Source organism: Lissotriton helveticus, chromosome 6, assembly GCF_964261635.1.
Source record: "Lissotriton helveticus chromosome 6, aLisHel1.1, whole genome shotgun sequence".
NCBI lineage: Eukaryota > Metazoa > Chordata > Amphibia > Caudata > Salamandridae > Lissotriton > Lissotriton helveticus.
The window spans coordinates 1,519,011,325-1,519,026,353 of NC_136067.1; positions in this window are offsets into that span (position 1 = coordinate 1,519,011,325).

Sequence of the window (15,029 nt, forward strand, 5' to 3'; positions counted from 1 at the left end):
TTCCTTTGTGTTTTTCTAAATTAGCCTGGGACCATCTGTTTTTCATAGTATACTATACCCAGGACCTTTGACAATGATTGGGGTTCCCCATTAGTTTGTAACGGCATTTTTATATGAGGTTTTCTTCATTATTTTAATAAACAACAATTTCTAATAAAACAAAGGTCAAGAATTAAACATGTTATGTGTGTTTCAGCAAAACTAGTCAAACTGCTTTTATGCAAAATGCAGTTTTAGACATTTGAGACCGAGTACGAGTAAATATGGCTGTATACTACAATTTTTATTTTAATTGTTAAACATATTTTATATTCATTAAAGTTTGAACGCTAATATTGCTAATATATTATGATTGTTTTATTTTGCGTTTTATTAAAAACATCCCCTTCAGTTACAATGTACAAAAACCCAAAAAGAGACCAACCTAGAATCAAAGTGACTGGGTATGAGGTCAAGGTAGATAGAGATTTTAATTTAATTCAAGCCGGTGATTGCAGGTGAGGCCCACTTTTGGAGGCTGGTACTTATTTTTCCTCATCAAACTTTGACCCAGAGGAACAGAGAAGGAAAAGAAGGAAAGAAGGAGTAGGAGGAATAAGGAAAAGCAATGATAAAAAGGAAAGAAGGTATGAAAAATAAACTGCAAGAGTGAGATAAAGGGACAGGGAGTGTCTGGTGCTGGAGGTGGAATCAAGACTACATGCTCGAGATTTGGAAGAGGACAGCTTTCCAGAGCACACCATGCCTTTCACTGTTGTTGGTTCGGCTGTTTACCATGTCATCATCAGAAATGTACTTTACGTTCTCCTCATTGTGCAGGAGTACAACATTTTGTTTGGAATACATATTTTGCCATAGCTCCTGTGCCTACATCTACACGCTTCAAAGGGATTGCTTTTTTGGTTATGGAAGTACTGATTTGTGGCTTGGAAATATTTGGAATATCATTTGTTTAATAGTTTGACTGTCATAAATCGCATCTTTGTGGGTGAAATTGATGGTAACTTTATTTGTGTATCATTCAGGCTGGATATGGCTTTCAAATTTACCATCAGAACCCTTGTCTCTGTAAATTGTAAACACACTGTGACAATTTACATGTAATTTTAGTGTGGGTGATGTTTGGCATGCAATAAAATAACACATAGCCACAACAGGCCAGGACGATGATGTAGGTATTGCAACCATCCTCAATGAGGCACACATCAATAAATTAGATGAGGACGCAAGAGTGACACTGAATGAACCACTTGATGAGTCAGACATGAGATGGGTCATCAACCACATGAATATGGGGAAGACACCAGGTATAGACGGACTTAGCTTAATGTTTTGCTGGCCATATGCACAGAAGCCTTCGAAAGGGGAGTGCTACCAGCATCTGTGAGGTAGGCCTCTATCGTAGTTGTTAGATTTGGGGGTCTCTAGTTGGCACAGGTAGGTACTTGTGACAAATAGGGACCCTCTCCTCTAGTCAGGATAAGGGGATTACACTCCTAAAATAACCCCTGCTCACCCTCTAGGTAGTGTGGCGCGAGCAGTCAAGGCTTATATCAGAGGCGTTGTAAGTTAAGCAGTTGTGACCACATACAGTAACCCAGTGACAACACTACAAATGGACACCACACAGGTTCCTTTATCCTTCCTTTGGCAGTAAGGCAACCACTGCAGGACAATCCCCCAAGCAGAACTTCAGCTTGGGAATGGTCTCTCCTCAGTTTCTTCAGGTTCCTCTCCTCAGTAAAGGTTTCTTTTTGTAGTCCAAAGTGATGTAATTTCATGGGACCAGGGTCCCAATATTTATACCCAAAATACTTTGTTCTCTGAGGGGAGAGGGGCCTTTGCCCAGTCCAAACCAGTTCTGAAGCACTCTGTTTACCAGACTTCTCCTTTCCTTTCACAGTGCAGGGCAGACACATCAGACGCCCCACAGAAGGTGGAGCCAGCATTGTGGAAGGCGTACAGTCCTGGAGCACTTTGTTGACAGGACTCCTTCTCTTCTTTCAGTGTGCAGGGCAGAGACATCAGCCGCTCCCCAGGGGGTGGAGCCAGCATTGTGGAAGGCAGGCACAGCCCTATTCAAGGTTCAGGTGCAACTCCTCCCTCCAATCTAGATGCAGATTTCTCTATTCACCACTGGGTGACTCAGCCTGTCTCCTGGAATTCCCCAGCCGTGTCACTCACAAAACCAGACAAAGGAATACACAACCTAGCATAGGCAGGTTGAATTGTTCGACAAGCAAGTATCTACTTTCTAAAAGCGGTATTTGCAAACACAGAATATTAAAATAAACATTACTAAAAGATGTATTTTATTATTCTGAGTCCAGGCATACTAAACTCAAATGTCCACCATGTTCTCTGAGACAGTTAGGATTATAAAATGTAATAACTCTAACAGCCCATTCTGGCCTATGGAGAACAGGTAGCCTTGCAATAGTGAAAAAGGAAAATGGCTGTAATTCACTATTAGGACATGCCACATACATCAGGGCTTGTCCTACCTTGTACTTACAATGCTCCCTGCCCTTGGGCCTACCATAGGGGTGACTGATGTGAAGAAAAGGGAAGGTTTAGGGACTGGGAAGTGGGTGCACTTGCCCAGTCAGCATGGCAGTACCAGACTGCATGCAGGTTCTGCAATGGCAGACCTTAGACACATTTTACATGGCTGCTTCTGTGGGTGGCACAACCAGTGTTGCAGGCCCACCAGCAGCATTTGGATTACACGCCCTGGCACACTTAGTGCACTAGACTAGGGTCTGACAAGTAAACCAAAATAGCCAAACATGGAATCACTAATCCATACATCAATTTACAATTGGAAGCACTTGCACTGTGGCACTGAATAGTAGTGGCACAGTGCCCAAAGCATCTAACACCAGCAAAAATACATGAGGCAACAGCAAAAATGGTAGGGAGACCCACACCAATGGTGCCAGGTCTAACAGTAGTTCTGTTCAAATAAAGCAGGGACCCCTCAGATTGTGAATCTTACTGCCCCCTATCAAGGATCAATGTGGATGTGAAAATTCTGAGGAAAATATTGACCCAATCTAAATTCGCTGAGGGGGTCATACACATGGATCAATTGGGGTTTGTGGGTGGTCGTACTTCAACCACTATTATTCAGAAGGCCTTCCTCAGTATGGAACAGGCAATAAAAGGGGTGGAGCCCTAGGCATTGTCCTGCACGGATGCCCACAAGGCCTTTGACAGTGTCAACTGGACATTTATGAAAGAAGCGTTGCGCAGATACGATCTGGGAACGGATTACTTGAAATGGGTGACGTTGCTATACAAGAACTGCAAGGCCAGGATGAAGGTAGCCCACAAAATCTCAGGCGACTGGCCAGTAGAGAGGGCAACTCAACAGGGATGCACCCTCTTACCACTGATATTCTGCATAGTTATTGAACCATTGGCTCAACCTATAAGCCTTAGGCAGGAAGATGCCGGGATGCTGGTGAGAGGTAAATGGGAGGTCATCTCACTTTATGCAGATGACATATTGCAGATATTGAGAATCCCCAAAGGACACATGAAGTGCGATACACAATACACTAGTGGAGGTCCGGGCCCACTCGGTGTTCCGGCTGAATGCAAATAAGTCGATCTTTTATCCCATTCAGATGACAGTACCCATGGAGACAAATTTAGACTATATAAAAGTACAGACAACACCTGTTTAGTGTCTGGAGATCTACCTAAGCACAGAAATTGCTGAGACATATATCTCAAATTGTAGTGTAGTTCCCATATCCCTGATAGGCTCTGTGCATTGGAATAATATACACTATCGTTTTGACATAGGACTGAGGTCAGTATGTCTCTATCAAGTACATTAAACATAATTACTTGTGTGTGCCAGCTAACTCAGAGGTCACTAGAAGCTTCTTGAATAAACAAGAAGGGATTCGTTTCTGACAACCGCATAAACATGACAACTTTGTTTCCCTTCAGAATCGGAACAATCTCAGAATTGTGGAAACAATAGATAACAGTTTCACTCAATCGGTGCATGCTTTGTTTCTACAGAGCTTGCACAGTAATAGTGAGACGGGCGTTTCAATAAAAAGGGTTTATTGAACAGTCTTAATTCTCATGCAAGAGATATGAACTGCTACAATCGTAAGACAGGATGCGAAGTATAATACGTACAGCATTAGCAGTAAGATAAAATAACACTGCAATAGCATGGCTTTTAGCTATGCCATATATTCATAAAAATACATACATAAATAACACAGGCTAAAATACTCATCTGGTGCTTCTAAAATAATCCTACCCCAGTGTACCTAACCTAAGTGTAGTATGAGGGAAGAAGTAGGTGCTGTTTAGCTATAGTCTAGTTTAGCCAAGAGTTTCCAAAAGTTTCTCTAGGTTCTAGTCCGCGCCATACCTTTAGAATGAGTGAGGTTGGAATCTCTTTCCGGGTCTCGATCTCTAACACCCCGCAAGGGGAGTCAGAAACACTGGAGCTGGATTCTCTGCGAGGAGGATGACAGCGTCTGGTCAGTGCGTCTGGTGGGGACTTGACTTCCATCCGAACTTGCCGTGGCGAGCCGCATTGTGCAAGTAGGCAGCCGAACCGTTGTTTGCCATGGCAAGTGAAGGTATATTTATACCTTGAAGGTGTTTAGGATTGCCATTATTGACGTACAAGAAGGGCATAAGAACGTCATGAATGAACCCCTAAGGAACAGATGTTCATGCATAATAAATGAGTTCTTGGAGAAATCAGTATCCAGGCATGGGGAAGTCCTAAAGGGTTAAGAGTCTGGTTTTCCAAGAACTTGTGACGAAGATGAACAAATCTAGTTCACCATGCCTGTATTTGGTTAGCATGAGCAATGCCTAAATAAGGGCTGGATGTATATACCTAAATGAGGGCAATGTGAATTGTACATATATAAGGGCATAAATCGGGAAATCTACATACGGTATCTAAATCGACACACAACAAAATGTCAGGGTACTCCTAGTCAACCTAGAAAAGAATGTACGAAAATGGCTGTGATTCCCGATGTCCCTGATGGAACAAAAAGCCATAAGCACAATGATAATACTTCTAGAGGTGCTCTATGTGCTACAACACATGCCAATGCTATATTGGGAACATGGAAGGGTGCGGGTCAGCCTGGAGGTTCTATGAAGCCCATTGGATAGCGGGGGATTACAGGCTCCGAACTACAGGATGTATAATGGGCAGCTCTTATCCAACACAATGCCATGGTTCTGGGGAGGGGATACCCACCCTGTCGCAGGAATGCTGGCTCGACTAACCAAGCTCCGCAAACTTCTGCTGCTACCACTGGCAAAGCACCAATGTAGTCTGAACCTACTAGAGCATGTCTGCACACTATTGTACATATGGGAGAGCACAAGGGGGAGGGAAAATATCTACCTGCAACAGTTTGTCCCCTGGTGCACTATCATAAGCCCCACAATATCAATGTTCCTAAGCCACAGGAGGAAAGGTGGTGGCCCGAACTGTTTGGGGGACTTATATGCGGATGTCAGGATGCCAGGATATGCAGACTTTTGCATCCAATTGGATATCATAGTTAGCTGCTTTCTCACGTATGATGGGTTGGCGGCAGCTATAAGGAAGGTATGGTCGGGGATCCCACAAAAACCGGACACTCATGTCTTGAATCAGACACTGCCAGACATGGGGAGGAATGTAAGCTAATTTCCCACCTGTATGCCCTCCTCGTTCCATATGCGGCCTCCCGCATCATGACACTGAAACCACAATGGAAGGAGGATATTGGCGAGGTGCTGAGTGGGCATGATTGGGCTTCTGTGCTGAGTAATTGCAGATGGGTGACTCATAATGCCCGGTTAAAGTTTATACATTATAAATGTGTACACAGGGAATATGTCACACCACAATGGCTTCACAGATTAGATCCATCCAAGCAGGAATACTGCCCCAGATGCCGGTCAATCACTGGGACTTATATCCATATATGGTAGACATGCCCTACTGAGGAAGCTTTCTGGGATGAGGTGATTCAGGAGCTGGGGGGTTTGACTGAACTACCATTGTGGCTCATGTTGCAGCTGTGCCCTTTGGGTCTGGTGTCCCGATCCAAGCACATTTAATATGCAGAGGAGGTAGTAGGACTGGGCATAGCTGTAGCAAAGAAATGCATAGCAATACGATGGATGACTAACCGGTCAGACGCTAAGAAACAATGGCTATGGGAACTGGCACGATGGGTGTGAGTGGAATGTGGGCAAAGTCACAGATTGGTATACCGCGGGACTGAACAGGGGACAGAATGGAGTGGAACATGGCGGAGATCCACTTACAGCAAGAAATCGAGGGTCCTTTTGTAGAGAATAGAACAGACTCTAGAGATAAGGGAAAAGTGAATATGCCGGAAAGCTTGAGGGGTGGTGTGTTCACAGGGCATCAGCGCCACCATGTGTGGTGTAAACAGTTCTATTTGTGCTGCTTGAATATCATCTCCTGGCTTCTGGCAAACATTTTTTGCAAAGTAATACCTCTCTATGTGGATCTGTGGGGGTTGGGGTGGGAATGTGGGATGTTATCATCTTTTGTATTGTTGTCTGATTGCAAAGGTAAATTTAAAAAAATGAGAAAAAAATAAAACATTACACATAGTAAATGCTTGTGCACAATATATATGTTCTAAAGTCTCCTCTAATGGCAATGTACTTTAGATGAGGGCATGTTTAATTGTTATGTTGGATTCTCGATTGTGTATGTGTTTGGAAATACTCTTAAAACATAAACTAAGGAGGACATTTAACTGTACTTTTCCAGAGGAACAACCCTGTAGCTGCATCTTTTGTGTAATTTAGCACAAGATTCTGTTGGATTACGGTCATCCCAAACTCAGACACCTAATCCCAAAGGCAATTTACAGCACCAAAGGATCACAATACCACTTGTAGGGAAAAGTGACTTCTGGGCTGAACCTCACTGCAATTAATTTTTTGAAGAGATAGATGCCCATAAATGTTTTATACATTCTTTTTAAATATAGATCTTCATATCCAACATCCATGTTTATTCTAAGCATCCAATTAATTTTCAGCAGTTTTATGATTACTATATTGCAAGACGGTGTGACGGAGCAAATACTTGGTGGACCCCATGATTGTACTCCTGTTCATCCTGTCTTACTGTAGCACTAGTGAAACTCTGAAATTGCATCTAAACTTCTACATGATTTCACACATAAAACTCAGGTAGGGCCCATGTCTGATGACCACAGAAGATGGAAGAAGGGATTGTATGCCTTCTGCTAAAGCACAAAAGGGAAACAGTTTGGTGAAAACAACCCAGGACAATGGGTGGACACCTTAGAGGGAACATGAACAGAGGGAGTTGCCAAAACTATATATGACAGAGGAACAAAAGTGGAGAGGGGTCCAAAAGAGGAAGCCAGAATCTGCATAATCCAGGACATCCTTACAGATAGGGAAAAGTAGAAAGGAAAGAGGCACCAGGTGACTCAGAAGGAGAGAGGGAGGAAAACTAAGACAGAAACCAAGAGGAGCAGTCCAAACCAGAATGTGGTCTGAGGACCCTCAACCATTGGTATAGCCCATCCCAATGATATTTCTTATTGTTTACCCAAGTCAAATACACATCGTCTGCAACCATCTTCTTGGTGCTGCTCTGGATTGGGAAAAGCAAAAATAACCAATAATGGACGGAATGCTGATCAATGCAAACATTCACCCCAAGTCACAGATCTGGGTTTAATCCATCGTGTTTTTGCTCACCACTCCACACCAGTTTGGAACTACCCATATGCAAATCAATCTTGACCCTGCTCCTCTGAACATTCCTGCCCGAACTGCCTAGCGAGGTCCTCCCTGAACCAGAAATAAGCATTCACGGGACTGGTTTTGGAGTATCGCCCCTCAACAGCCAGGCTAGCTTGAATCTTGATACATCTAAAATGGAATATTCATGGAATACTCATATAAAATGTACAGAACTAGAGAGGACCACGTCCTCTTTGTACTTTCCCTAAGAGTGACTTGAATATTTCAGGGCAGATTCACATAAGTATGTGAGATCATGTGAAAGAGTACTTCTTCCTGCACTACTAAATGCTTTTGTGAATCAGCCCCATTACATGTTATAACCCTATTGATGAAACATGTGAAAGAGGCGTCACTCGGAATGCAAATGAAGTTGATAACAGCAACCCCTTCGCAAAAACAGACAAGACTTTGTATATGTTGATCTTTTGTTTAAAATGGTAACACAAACTCTAATAAGGGCAGTGGCCCATGCAAAGTAAAACTGTAAAAACTACTACCTCAGACGCAGTGTTTTAAGTGAGCAGATACTTACTACCTGCACTTCCTTATTTGTAATGGAGAGTACCTGCACTTCTCAGCACTGCTACAACACATTTAATGGGTGAGTACTGGCAGTGTTCAGGAGCAAACAGGTCAGCTGGACAGTGAGTACCTGCACTTCCATTTAAAACACTGTTCAGGCAAGGAAATGCAATTTTCGGTATGTATTGCATACATTAATACAATAACTCGCACAACAAAAAGGAGAGTCCTAATGTTGATATACAAGCTTAAATCATCTTTCCTTGATTCATCTGCACACAGGGTTTGATCATCACTGGGAATGAAACACAAATTTGTATTTCTTGAGAAAATGACCTGCTGTCTCTAAGTAAACAATATCTTCCGGATATTGGGCAGAGGCAATAAGTTACGAGGAATATGCAGAAAAAAATAGGACATCTCATCAGACATGGGTTTTATGACTACATAAAAACACATTCAGAGAAACGGATATACGGTGAAATGCTAAGTGCACAGATGGCAGGAAAGTTGAAAAAGAGCGAAATTAATGATTAGAGGGATAGGAAAAAACAGGATTGCAATGCAGTCTGCTCGCGTCTAAGTTTGTTATACAGGCTTCTGCATTTGAAATTCAAATGTGTCTTTTTATATATACATAATTGAAAAAAATGTTGATAAACAAGCAGGGCACAGCAGTGAAACATAAGAGCTGCAGGCTGAGTCGTCCTGCACGTGTTTGCACGTGCCATGGCATTCTTTCAAGTACCACTTTCTGCGGAAAACAGGCACGCGAACGTGGCACGAGAATTAGATAGTGCGAAAGTCTGAAGACGTGTACTTTACCCTGGAGATTTCAATGAAGGGTTCTCTTGTAACGCGGAGGGTAGGGAGGGGGGATACAAAATCTCGTTGCAGTGTACTGGTATGGGAATACAATGTATCCCGGAAATGTTATTTCGCACTGACCTCTCCTGCGGACGCACACAGGAGCCAGCCTTATTTTTCTTGTCTGAGAAGATGCTCTGGCAAGCTTGACTTTATAGTGAATCAAGAGATTTGTTTTGGCAAATAACAGTGAATGGTTTTGTCCTTGTCAGAACACCTGCTGTATTCTCCCGGCAAACACTGGGGCCACCGCGTTTTCCCTTCTAATGACACCTCATCAATCCGCTCCTATCAATGTCCCAGCGACGGAGGTGACTTGGAGCAGCGGCAAGACGGAGACAAGTGTCGTCGTTTTGGGAGAAAAGGTCAGCCGCTGCTCCCCCCGCCTCCCCCCGCTGCCAAGCCACAGTGGGCTCGCCGTTCATTATCCTAATTAAATCCAGCAGCTGAACATCTTCTTATCTGTAGGGGAGGAGAGCAGGGGCATGATGCAATAGGCCTGATTTGCATATCCAAAGTTAATTAGTGTGGAGGAGCAGGTGTACAGTAATAATAATTATCACACATGACAATCACCTGTGACCACTTCCCGAAGCCCCTTCCGGGACTTAGCGCTGTGATTGCTAGTTCTTTTTTTGCTTTTCGCTCGCTCTTCACCCGTCCTGAGCTGTTGATGTCCTTGGGCCTTCGCTTAGTGACCTGCTGTGAGAAGCGCGCGTGCTCCTCCGCCTGGCTTCCGTGTGGCTAAATAGTCCTTGGGTCCCCTTTGTTCGAAGACGATGGAACTATAGCGCACTGTGTTTACAATACTCCTGCCTTTTCTGGCTCTCTCCTGGGGAGAGAGAGGGTGGAGTTGTTTATTAGACAATATATTAGAGGATTGATGCGTGGTATAGAAAAACATCCCAAATAGGATGCTTTGCAGGTGTGTCTATTGACCGGTCGGATCAAATACATGCTACAGATACATGATGTGGCTTTTATATATTTGAAAGTTTCGCTGCGATGGATTTCATATCAGGTCACATCTCTCTGTGGTAGTCATCAGCCTTGCAATATAGTCCATATATAGGAGCATGACTTGCTGTTACATTCTAATGCATAGCAAAGTGATGTGGGCTACTGGAAACAAGTAGATGAATACATAGCCGCATGCATGAGTAACAAGGCCATAGTACAATAAAATGCCCAATAACGTAAAAAATGCATGATACTGTGTTTACTAATTTCTGCTTATTATTTGCCAGTTTCTACATGCATGCCGAATAGCCCCTATTTTATGTATGGCAGGTTGTCAGAACCCCAGTCAGAAGTCCATGGGGCAAGCTACAATAGGTCCTGAGCAACTGGGCCAAGTATCCCTTCAGAACTTGGCAGTGACAGTTGAGCAATCTAAGCCCTCTCAGGAGGGGGTAGACACAAAGGGGGTGAACACAGGCTCCCAACTCAAAATATGTTCAGCAGCAATAAATGATTGTCCAGTCAAATACTTGCTTTTATGAAAAAGGAGTACTTATGTAAGAACACAAAGTAAAATAAAGCATTCACAAAAAATAGACACAGACCCTGAGGACAGGGCTCTAGTGTTCTATAGGCATATTCCTGAGACCCACTCCCCTCTTGCTAGCTGTACTGGGTATTCCCCAGTCACTATAGGCGACTTTCAGGTTAAGCCCCACTAGGAGTCTGAATCTCAGGAGTCCCACTCTGATGCTGCATTAAGTTGAAACTGTTCCAGCGCTGAAGTGCTATCTGGCGGGTAAGTTCCAATGGGGCTGCCTGACCTGGATGGCAGTCTTACCCACACCAGTAGGATTTGAATGACTGTGATCTCTGAGCACACCACCTTCGTGGGCACTGAAGCTCTAGCGGCTGTCTCCTGTAAGTTCTACACATTTGGCCTGGGAGGGGCAGTGGTTGGATGTCCTCAAGTTCCTCACATGGGTTCCTTCTAAGGCAGGGCCAGAGAGTCCTTGATGTTCCTAGATGCTGGTAAGTTTCTTGGGATCCTCCCCACAGGTGGTTGGATGCAATGCTCCTAGTGCTGGCCCTCAGTCGGGGTTTGGACCTGCTTGAGTCACCACAGTGAATCTCCCTCATTTTAATGGTCTCAACCAGACCAATCACCTTGACTAGTCCCGGTAGCGCCCCTTGCATATGGGGTCACCGTCCTCACGCTGTACATGGGCATTGCAGCAATCTTCATGATGCCAACACTGGGTTGCTGACTGTGCTCCGCACAACGGCTAAGACCCAATCGTTGCATGGCTGCAGTCTTCATGGCAGCAATCTTCATAGCTGCCCCACCTGACTTTGCTCTGCACAGGGCTACCGCTGATCAACACAGCAGCAATCTTAACAGCAGATTTACCTGGCATTCAGGTTTGCAGACATAAAACCTGCACACATGCAACAACCTGATTAATGCAACAGCGTCCATAGCTCACTTCTCAATAGCCCTCCTCTGGTATACAGGTGTTGCAGACTTTTCCCTGCACATGAGTATCAACATTATTGGTGCAGCAGGGGGCGTGGCTTGACACGCGTCAAGATGGCCGCACAGTAGTGCAGCTCTACAGGTCGCCGTGATCATCCTACCAGTTATCCTGCTTTAACTATGACCATCGGTGGAATTTTCTAAGCGGTGGTGCATGCGGCCGCTGGGTGCACCCAGTTGGCGAGGTTGGAGAGCGCAAGAGGCAATTGCGGAGCCCGAGCGGGGACTGTTGGAGCAAGTGCCTGAATCCATGATGGCAGCCTTGCGGCTGATGGCATAGTCGCAAGCCGCGCCGTAGGTAGACACCTGCTGAGAGTCCCACAGCACTGGCGTCAGCTGTGCCGAAGCTCGTGGCTGGAGCCACCAACACGGGTGAACTGTAATTTGCCCCTCCTTCTTGGAATACGCAGTCGCCGAACGCCCCGGAGGTGTGCAAGTGCGGGGCCAGCCCGCATTGTGCCTGAATGTGTTACGGGACCGGCTAGATCCAGTTACGGTGTAGACCTCTGAGGGGGATGCGGCCATAGGCCACATCGTGCACAATGCTGTGCGATACAAGACCTGCATGGAGAGCTCTGCTGTACTTGGGCCCCAGTGACTGGGGGCAAGGCTGGGGCAGTGAAGACCTGTGGACTGTGACCAGGAGGCGCTCAGACTGGGGAGCGTTCATCCCTGCCATTTACAATATCTGCACGTGTGTGGACCCAGGACACCCTTGAGTGGCTGTGTCCCTCACTCGGACACCATTTAGCATCATGGGCAAGTCAGAGAAAAATCAGCCTCGCCTCAATTTCGAATTGCGTAGGGGAGGCAAATCAACACAAACTGCTGCTTCTGACTCGGAGCTGGACTCTGCTGCAAAGGCCCCTACCGCCCTGGAAAAAACTTTAGCAGCAATCAAGGCCAGTTTGCAATCCATAGACGGGAAAAATACAAGTGCTTAATGGCCGTATGGACTACATGTCATCCTAGCTAGACAAGCAGGCAGTCAAACTTTGAGAAGCGGAGCAGCGTTTCTCTGACACCAAAGATTGGCTACAACAAGTGGCTGCCAAAACCTTCGATATTGAAAAAATCCTGGTGCTGATTCAGGACAAGAATGAGGACATCGAAGCGCGCTCCAGGTTTAATAACATGCGTATTTTGGGCCTACCAGAATCCACAAACGTGGGGTGGCTGGAAGAATACATCGAGTCCCTGCTTTGTGATGTCTGCGGAGCTGAAAACCTCTCAAACATGCTAGTTGTGGAATGAGCCCACAGGTCTCTAGAAACGCGCCCACCACTCGGCGCACCTCCCAGGCCCATCATCGCACGTCTACTAAATTTCAGGGACCATGATGCTATACTACGTGTTACTCATCAGAAGGGCACCATAAACTATCAAGGGAGTATTCTGTCTTTTTGTCCCGATTTTACGGCCACAGCCCAGGCGGCGCAGAAAGAATTTCAAGGTGTCAAGAAACTTCTTATGAAATAACAAAGTCCCTATGCCATGCTCTACCCCGCTCGCCTTCGTATAGGCACAGATGAATAGGCAAAGATATTTGCAAACCCGAAACTGGCTATGGATTTCGCAAAATCTTTGAGACGCAAATAGCAATCTCCTAGCACTACGACGATTGATATAAATACGAGTTCTATGCACCTCGCCCACTCGACTACAGGCGTGGCCACACCCACTTGAAAAAATATAACTCATCTGTATTACGATGTTGGGTGGCGAGGTTGGCAGGTCCGGCTTGTGCTTGCATATGATGCAATAGATAATCTCACACATGAGCTTAAGTTCATTGGTATCTGACTATAATGTTCGCTATCCAGAGCACGGAGGCACTTTATTTGTTTGTCTGACCTGAAGCGGCATTTCCAGGACACCAGCTCACACCTCGCCGCACCCGCTCCGCGGGTGCCGCTTCGAATCACCAGGCATCGGGGCACTGTTGACGGGCTGCAACCAGGGCACCGGGTGAGTGTGGTCAGCGGGGCTGCGAGCGTGCAGGGGACTCCAGTACCCAGGAGTCCCTGCAAGACCATTTTCGACCTTCCGGTCCGCTCTCCCTGCTGCCACGCCCCCCGCCCCTTTGTGGCCTTAAATAACTTTCGGGAGTGTTAGAGGAAACTCAGAAGGTATATCTGTAGGCAAACCCTTAGGTTTGGTCATGAAGCCCTCACACACCAACCTAGTTGGTGTCATGCTTCATCATCGGGCCCACCACAGTGACACCGAATGTGTCCCGGGTGTGCTGCGACTCCAGATTACTGAGGAGCTGGTATTCTTACTGAGTGTGCAGTGTTGGTGAGAATGAAGATGAAAGGTTTTAAAAGCTATACAGGTGGTCCCAGTTCCCGAGGGTAAGAGGTAAATTTAATACCTGGGCCCCTGTTAGCAAGATAAAAAGGCTGTGGACGATGTGGAGTATATTAGGGGCTCCTACGTCCTTGTGGTCTACATGTTTCAGCCAGGCCTTTTGATTAAAACTGGCTTTCCTCAGGACCAAATGAGTATGTGTGGGTGAAAATAAACTATATTAAGTGAAAGTGTGTGGTAAAAAAGTGTTGCACTCGCTAAGGTGCCGTACGTGTAAGAGGGGGATTCCCTCTGCTTTACTGTACATAAAACACAAAGACAGTACAGACATACAAAAAGAGTCATTGAGAATGGTATTAACCAAAACACAACAAATAGCCGGCTTCTGGTGTGCGTGAGCGACCTAGAGCGGCAAGTAACAATGCCATGAGTGTGCCATGGCTAAGGTGAACTATGGCGGTTAAATATTAAACGCAGTGGCAGTGGTGGGCTACACAGCGAAACAGGCATAGCGTGAGGTACAGGTAAGTATGGTACATAATTCCTCACACTTGCTACTTGCTGTTAAAGCCTCATGGGTCACTTGGCAGGGAGGGAAAGAAGATCCTAAATGTTTGTAGAGGATTACAGTTAGGATAGTACCTGTGGAGAGAAATTGTTGCTTACCCAGAGCGTTGTGCAGAGATCAAGCTTACTCACGGTATTTCCGATCAGCGGTTCCTGCGACCTATCGTCCTGCTCCAGTGTCCCGAATGAGCTTTGCCAGAGTCAGGTATGGGCTTAAATAGCCGGTTTGATTGTTATCACCTGGAGAGGGGAGAGGGCGCGGTCGCGTTTCCTTTTTAGAGCGCGGGCGCTGGGAGCTAGCGGTCTGCGCGTTGCGCATGCGCGATGTGAGGTTTCCAGCGCATGCGTGGTAGAGGTGTGTGCGAGCGCTATCCATTCGCGCATGCGCCATGGTACCAGGACTAGGTTAGCATTGGTAGTGGCATGTGCGCGCGAGTGCGTGCGCAACTGG